Raw genomic sequence first — 9,388 nt, 5'->3', positions numbered from 1 at the left:
GAAGGGAACCATGATTTATATTCTATAAGGGGATATTGTTTCGCGACTCTTTTGAAAGACTATTCTTGCATTGTCTTGACAAAGAAGAATCCCGCCAAGCGATGGAGGAAGCACATTCTGGTTCATGTGTAGCACACCAATCTGGTCCCAAGCTCCATTTTCTCATCAAGAGGATGGGCTACTACTGGACGATAATGGTGAAGGATTGCATGGAGCATGCCGACATATATCAAGCATGTCAATTTCATGCCAACTACATCCATAACCTTCAGAGCCTCTTCATCTAACTGTAGCTTCATGGCCTTTTGATGCATGGGGACTTGACGTTGTTGGACCACTTCCAATGTCATCAAAGGGACAAATGTATATATTGGATGCCACATGCTACTTCTCTAGATGGGCTGAAGTTGTTCCACTCAAGAAAGTGAAAAGAAAACTGTTACCGATTTTATCAAGTCAAATATAATTTTTAGGTATGACATACCAAGATACATAATTGTTGGTAATGGAACACCATTTGACAACAAGCTCGTAAGGAGTTTATGCGTGAAGTTCAGTTTGAAGCAACATAAGTCTTCAATGTATAATGCCCCCGCCAATGGCCTTGCTAAAGCTTTTAACAATACACTTGGTAACCTTTTCAAAGAAAATTGTTTTAATGAACAAGAGAGACTGACGAGAAAATTGGTAAAGCTTTGTGGGCATATCAAACAACCTTCAGAACTTCTACACAAGCAACTCCTTACTCTTTGGTGTATGACATAGAAATAGTCCTTCCACTGGAGCAATAAATTCCATCATTATGGATTGCAATCCAAGGAGGACTCACGTCCGAAGAGAATGCTCAACTTTGCCTAGCAGAGATAGAGGCATTGGATGAGAAAAGATTGGAAGTGCAACAAAAATTGGAGTGCTGTCAAGCTCGGCTAGCTAGAGCCTTCAACAAGAAAGTGCGGCCTCGATCATTCCAATTTGGAGACTTGGTCCTAGATGTTTGAAGACCTATAATCCTCATCAAATGCATAGGCAACAAGTTTACTTCAAAATGGGATGGGCCATAGCACGAAAACCTCAGCGCTGTAACACCCTGTACATTCGGACTAGGTGTGAATATGTTAAATGGGTATTAATTTGATATTTTAGAAATATGAAGTCCTAGCAGGATGAGTGTGAGTGAAAATAATTGTTCAGACTCAAGATGGAGAGTGAGGTTCATAAGATTCGACTAAAGCGACTAAGTTAACAAAAGGTCCGTCTTCCAGCAGGATTTAGTAAAAATGTGTAAGGAATTTGGGAAAACTCAAAAGATAAAAGTTGTATCCCTTTGAAATATATTTCCAACGATATATTGTGTAGCCCGAACGGATCTCTGTAAAAAAAGTTATGTGCATTTTACAGAGCAGTTCGCAACATACGCACCCAGGTGCGCGCCCAGAGGGTCACGTGCGCGGCCGCGCACTTGTGGCAGTGCTACTGCCATTTTTCGCGGTCAGGTGCGTGGTCAGGCCTTCAGGTGCATGGGGGGGCGCATTTGGGGGGTCATTTTAAAGCCCTACTTCGTCCCCCACACCCCCCAAAACACAAAAACTTGCTCTAGGAAGGGGAGCTCTCAAAAACCTAACTCCTTAAAGGTCCCTCCACCATCCAAGGTAAGTTCTAATGGTGATTCTAAGTTAATTTCAATTTCCCAACATCTTATTAACATGGTAAACCCTCCATATCATTAGATATTCTATTTGGACATCATTGTTGAGAGAAGGAACCCTAGAACTCAAATTCAAGAGGATTGAACTTCAAAAAGGTAATGTCTTCACCATCTAATTGATTATACCATTAGATAATTGATTATAGACTCTATGTTCATGAGATATGAGTTTATGGGTTTGATAGAAAAGCATGAACGACTATTTTGGGTTGTTGATTGTTAATTATTGGTTAAGGTTATTGTTTACCTTATGGTTGATAAAGAATGGTATTGATTATAGCAATTTGAGATTTTAGAATTTATCTAAGAGCAAGAGAATGGGTTTTTGGGTGAAGAAACACCATTAACTAGGGCTATACTCGCCAAGTGTTTGATAAAATGCCTAAGGGACCAATACATGAGTATTATTGCTAATATGGAATCCCTTGACTTGCATTGATATAGATTAAAGTTGAAAGGGTTGGCAAGCGTTGTATTACGCTCAAGAGCAGGAAGTTAAGGTATGTGATGCTAACTCTCTATGTTTGGGAATATTAATGATTCTCCCTACACTACGTTTCTTTTACGATGTTACTACTTGCCTCAGAAATATAGTTAAGCCAGTTCCTTGAATAGTTGCAGAACTTCTATTATCTAGTTTCATAGCTCGTTCATGACTTTCTTTCCGAACGTTGTAAATTCATTGCGTAATCAATATAGACTTATGTTTGATGCCCATGAGTCTTAGTCTATATTACTCAGCATGTCATAAACAGTTGAAGTTTCAGTTTCCATAATCAGTTCATGAATATATGTCTCAGTTTAGCTCTATTCCGCATTCAAGTATCATGTAAGTCAGTATGGTTCAGTATTTCAGTATCATGTATTACACTATGATTCTCAGTTCTTGTTTTTAAATACCTGAATGTTGAACACCTGTATTTGGGCCTGAGGCTGCAGTTTATGATTTATGCATCTTTGAGCCTGAGGCCGCAATTTATGCTTTATGCATTTTTGGTCCTGAGGCTGCAGTTATGTATACGTATACTTGGGCCTAAGGCCGCAGTTTAATATACAGATAAACAAGTTGTTCATCATTCATAAGAGGGAGTATTTATATCCTTACTTCCTTTGTTCAGTTCAGTTATCAGTTATCATTTCAGCTATCAATTATCAGTCATCAGTTATCATTTCAGTTTCTATCAGCTCAGTATTAGTTTAGCATTTATAGTTCTTTATTTCAGTTGCTTTACATACCAGTGCAATTCAAATGTACTGACGTCCCTTGTACCGGGGCATGCTGCATCTCACGATGCACGTAATGATTTACAGGTTGATGATTCAGAGCGTTAGGATTCTCGTATCAGCTATTTAGTGATCCCTAGTTCTTTTGGGGCATTATCATTACCTTACAGTCTTCAGTATTTTCAGACAGTTAGCGTTTTTAATGCTTCATTAGAGGCTTCATAGACTAGAGTAACAGTTAGACAGAGTCGCACGCTTTTCATATTAAGCTATGTTGGCTACAAATATGTTTCAGAATTGTATTAGTATTTTCGCACTTTGATTTATATCATCCAGACTTTCAATATAACAGCATATGTTAGTTTATCTTCCGTATTCAGTATATTATGATATCACATGTTGGTTCAGCCTGCTAGTTGGTTCGCTCGGTCACATGTAGTCAGGCACCGGGTGCCGTGTTACGTCCAAGCCCAGGTTTGGGGCGTGACAGGCACCATAGTACGACGTTTTTGCTTCTGCAGATGCGGTGCCAGTGACATAAAGTGTAGATCCCTTCCCAATTTGGATGGTGAATACAAGTCCTCAACAGTACAAGATGAACAACTTTACATCACAAAATCGATCATCTTGCACTAGAGCAAGTGAGCACAACTTGTGAAGGCATCTAAAGACTTTGCCATCACGTCCTCGTAAACCTACAAAAAGAGGGAGAGAGATGCAGGAGCCTATGATGCTAAGTGCATGAAGCTTTTTGGTGCTCTAGTTGATCTCTATTGAGTTTAAGGGTTGCTCAAGCGTGGTACATCCCTAATGCGGTGTTGTCTCTGAATGCTTCGTCGTCATTGAAAATTGAGTTAGCAATGATATCAAGCTTATTATGATCGAGCATGTGTCCTTGAGGCCTACTAATCTAAAGCTCATGGCTCCTCTATGTAATCAATGCGGTTGCAGCATGGCTCCTCTATTTAATCAATGCGGTTGCAACATGGCTCCTCTATTTAAGGCTACGGATGGGTCATGCATGACTGAGGAATCTGCTATTGTTTTGTAGAGAAAATCTACACACAAAAAAATGTATGTTAAGACGGTAAGGCAATTAAGAAGAAGGAGCAGAAAAATGCAAGAAAGAGAAATTGGACAATACATAGCTAGCGTTTTTGAAAGCTACAAGTCTCCTCCGCTAGCTCGTGGCAATCCTTTCCTTTCCATGTGTTTCGGGAGTCCAACTCCAATCTATTTATAGATTCTTAAAGGCAGTCGTCTCAAATTAGGTGTGCACGAGTTATAGGTTTCTTCAAGAGATAGAATTTTATTTTTTTCAAGGAATCAAACTTATCACAGGTTCTTGTTTTTCAGATGAACTGAATAACTTGGTTCAACGATGATAACCTCCTCCTCTAACGCCAATGTGCCCAGCAAAGAAGTGTATCTTAAAATTTGTCTCTAAGGACAACTACTGGACAGTAGTAAGGGAGAAATTTAAAAATAGCCAGATTTACAAGTGGTCGTTCAAAAATAGCCCAGCTTCAAAAGTAATCGAAATCTAGCCACTTTTCATGTAAAGATAAATCTGAGCGAAAACACTATTCAAAATTATATTTCGCTGGAGTTCCAGCATAAGTATACTTGAACTCCAGCATATTATACTGGAGTTCCAGGATAAGTATGCTGGAACTCCAGCATAATATGATGGAGTTCCAACATAAGTACACTAGAACTCTAGCATAATATACTGGAGTTCCAGCAAAGTATATTGGTCCAGTATAATATGCTGGAAGTTCATAAACAAGTGCTCGAATCTCCAGTATATTATGCTGGAACTTTTCGTGTGTTGGAGTTCCAGCATAATATGCTGGAAGTTTATACACAGGTGCACCGAACTCTAGTATATTATGCTGGACCGATCTCTGTTGCAGCAAAATAGTGGATATTTTTCATTGACTTGGTAAACGCTGGCTATTTTTGAATGACCAGTCCGAAAACTGGTTAGACCGTGCTATTTTAACCATTAGTAATTGGGAAACCCACATATATTAAATCTTGGGCTTAGAGGCAGGAAAGAAAAAATCTATTTTCATTTCTATACAATATTTAAAACTCATTTATCATAATTGTCCTAGATTTATACATTACCCAATCTAACTGTATTTTTCTTATTTATATACAATCTGTTATTAGTGCCTTAAATTAAGAGATTCAGTTACGAGAAATTTTATTTTGTGTCTCACGTACCAAGTCATACTTGTGCGAGACATCTCCTTTTTTGACAAGTGGACTAATTTGGATTCAATTTTCAAGTAACTAAATCTAAATTGAGAAATACGCTCTCTTTCCTTTTACACATCCCCCCCCCCTCCCGAGTTAGCTTATACCTCTTTCCCTTCTTCGGCAACAATATGCTTGTCATTGCTTTGACTTTTGAGATACGGTTTAAACTTCTATTGGCAGTCATTTCCAGCAGATTTGAATATAAGTGAATCTTCTTATAATCTTTTTGTATTGGGAAAAATTGAGTTTGTATATATTGAAGTAAATGAAAGATGACATGTCATGACACAAAGGCTGGTCAAAGAATGATGATTAGCAAAGAAACACGAGTTGCAATAGATATGAGTAGAGGCACGAGCAGATAATCAAAAGACTCGGCGCTCGTACCTATTTAAGTCCAAAAATTAAGGAGAATGAATCAAACAGCACAAGAGAGTACGGATACAGTATTTAATAAGCATTAAATACTGAAAACGTTAGAAAATCTGTATTGAATTATAATGATTGTCATTGTAACGTAGCATTAAATGCCTTTAATTGTCTATAATGGCCTTATTATGACAAAGGCAAAACGTATATCTTAGAAATAACTATAAAAAGGAGAAGACTGATCATTTGTAAGGACACGAATTATCATCGGAATATACTGATTTACTTTGTTTTCTTCTGTTCATCTTATTGTTAGCAAAATCAATTTCCTTTATTCATTTTTTGATTATCAGTAACCCGAGTTCTTCTAAAATAAAGCTTTGACCGAAATTCCACTTTTTGGTTAAATAAATTGGTTCCGTTACCGGGAATCTGATAATCTATTCTTTCTTAACCTAACCTTCTTTTTGTTGCATCAACCATGTCAAACGTTAATGACAACAACCAAGGAAACCAAGAAAACCATCAACTCCAGGGGAATTCACAAGATGATCGCACCCCGATCCCTTCTCAACAAAGCTCCCCTCGGCGGTCTCGAGAAGGCACTCCTGATGGATCTCATTCAAATGCAAATGCTCAGTTTGAAAACGATGAAGCTATCAATGAAGCTTTGCAAAAGCTAATCGCTCAACAGGTCAATAAAGCTCTTGAGGCCTTTGTCAGCCAGTTACCTGTTGCACCACCAACACCAACTCCAAATAACAACACTTTGGAAAACCCTCGTTCTGGGCTTGCTAATTCGGGCAGTGGTGGAATCCCCAGCGAGTCACGAGATGGAGAACCAAGTAACTTAGTCAATTCTGATTTACAAAATTTAGTATTAACATTGTAGAAACAACTCAAGGAGCAAAGTGAACGCATAGAGCAAATACCTGGAGTACCGACTGTAATCAAAGGGATAGATATGGACAAATATTCACAACAACCTTGGAAGCCAAGTGCTGCTCCCCTCCCAATTCCAAAGAAATTCAAAATGCCTGATATTCCAAAATACGATGGAACAACTGATCCACGAGACCACGTGACTGCATTCACAACTGGCGTAAAAGGCAACGACTTGACCAAACAAGAAATTGAATCAGTATTGGTCAAAAATTCAGTGAAACACTCACTAAGGGAGCATTAACATGGTATTCTCTTTTACCCGACTTTGCTAAGCTTGCAGATTCATTTATCAAAGCACATTCGGGAGCTCAAAAAGTCGAAAAAAGAATGGAAGATATTTTCAAAATCAAACAAGGGGACTCAGAGTTGCTTAGAGAGTTCGTGGATAGGTTCCAGCGTGAAAGAATGACATTACCACGTGTACCAGACAATTGGGCAGCTATAGCCTTCGCTAGTAATTTGAATGAAAAAAGCTCAGAAGCCACGAGGCGACTCAAGGAAAGTCTTCATGAATTCCCAGCGACAACATGGACTGATGTTTACAACAGGTATAGCACGAAGCTAAAGATAGAAGAAGATATTATCTCACGGTCTCAAAAAGAGGAAAAAGTGAGTTCGAGACGGGCGGAAACTGAAAAAAGGTCCGGTAAAAACAGATATGAACCATATATGGGCCCAGCGGGAAAAGATTCATGATCAAAACATGACAATTCAAGGTACGATCATAGATCGAGGAATACAGAGTCGGGCTCATCATCAAGGTTTGGGAATGATCGTAACACGCGAGAGTCGCGGGATGATGATAGAAACTTGAAGGCAAGATTTGGCGGTTATAATTTTAATGTAAGCACATCCAAGCTCGTAGCTATTTTACGAAGCATGGGTGATAAGGTGCGGTGGCCAAAAGAAATGAGATCAAATCCAAACAGGCGCAATCCTGATCACTGGTGCGAATTTCACAACGATCATGGTCATAAAACGGCAGATTGTAGGTTGCTACAAGGTGAAGTTGATCATCTATTGAAGCAAGGGTATCTCACAGAATTATTCAGTGAGAAAGGTAAGCAAGCATACATGAAGAATAGGCAGGAGCCCCCTAAACCGCCTTCTCCCAAAAGGACCGTTAATGTTATAAGCGGAGGTGAAGAAATTAATGGTGTGACGTACACAGCAGCCAATAAAGTTTCAAAAGTCACAATTACCCACGGGAAGCGGGTTCGACATGTTTTGGAGGAAGAAAGTATTACATTTGATGATACAGATGCGGATGGCGTGTTAACTCCACATAACGATGCACTGGTAATATCTCTACTTGTACATGATACTAATGTGAAACGAGTTTTGATTGATCCAGGTAGTTCCGTGAACATTATCCTGCTAAGAGTACTACACGAGATACAATCTGAAGATAAACTAGTACCAAAGGCGCATACCTTGTCTGGATTCGACAACTCAAGCGTTGTGACAAAAGGGGAGGTAACGCTTACACATTCGCAGAAGGGGTTGTCAAGGATACAAAATTTCAGGTGGTGGAGTTGGAAATGGCTTACAATATGATTCTCGGGAGACCATGGATCCACGAGATGGATGCCATACCGTCTACCTTGCATCAAGTTATAAAATTTCCATCACCATGGGGAATATATCAAATCCGTGGGGATCAACAGACGTCCAGGAGCATCAACTCTGTAGCTGATTCAAGTATGAGAAACGAAGGAAAATAGCAGTTACAGAATCCAGTTGAGGAAACCACAACACAAGCCTCAACTGAACAAGGGCGAACAGATATGGACTCAAGACCCGATTCCATTCAAGAACCAGAGGAAAATGAAAATATCAAAGAAACGATTGAAGAGCTGGAGGGTGTAGAGTTATTTACACAATGGCCTGAAAGGAAAGTCTACGTAGGGGCCAACCTAAGCCTTGACATGAAAGGTAAGTTGATTGAATTTTTGAAAACTAACGTGGATTGTTTTGCTTGGTCCCATTCTGATATGACAGGAATACCACCAGAAGTAATGACTCACAAGTTAAATGAAGACCCATCATATCCACCTGTCAAACAAAAGAAGAGAAAGCAAGGAACTTTCAAAAATAAGGTGATTCAAGATGAGGTCCAAAAATTATTAAAAATTGGGTCTATCCACGAGGTAAAGTATCCTAATTGGTTAGTTAATACTGTTGTAGTACCGAAAAAGAATGGTAAATGGCGAGTTTGTGTAGATTACACAGACCTTAACAAAGCTTGTCCTAAAGATTCTTTTCCATTACCACATATAGATCAACTAATTGATGCTACTGCAGGACATGAGTTATTAAGCTTTTTAGATGCGTATTCAGGGTATAATCAGATCAAAATGGATCCCCTAGATGAAGAAAAAACTTCATTTATCACAGACAGGGGGACTTACTGTTATAAGGTAATGCCTTTTGGTCTAAAAAATGCTGGTGCAACGTATTAACGATTGGTAACCAAAATGTTCCAAGAAAATTTAGGAAAAACTATGGAGGTCTACATAGATGATATGCTAGTTAAAACTCAACATACAGGGGGACCATATATCGCACTTGTCTGACACGTTTCAGATCTTGCGAAAATTCAATATGAAACTAAACCCTGAGAAATGTGCATTCGGCGTTTCATCAGGTAAGTTTTTGGGTTTTCTTGTTTCTAACCCTGGTATTGAAGTAAATCCCGCGCAGATTAAAGCCATTGAAGAAATTCCTGACATGCTTACAAGTAAAAAAGAAGTGCAGAGGTTGACTGGAAGAATTGCAGCCTTGGGGAGATTTATTTCCAAATCATCAGAAAAGTATTTTAAATTCTTTCCAGTTCTTAAAAAGCAAGACCAGTTCGAATGGACTGAGGAGTGTCAA

Source organism: Nicotiana attenuata, unplaced genomic scaffold, assembly GCF_001879085.1.
Source record: "Nicotiana attenuata strain UT unplaced genomic scaffold, NIATTr2, whole genome shotgun sequence".
Taxonomy (NCBI): Eukaryota; Viridiplantae; Streptophyta; class Magnoliopsida; order Solanales; family Solanaceae; genus Nicotiana; species Nicotiana attenuata.
Note: the sequence above shows the minus strand (reverse complement) of the source record.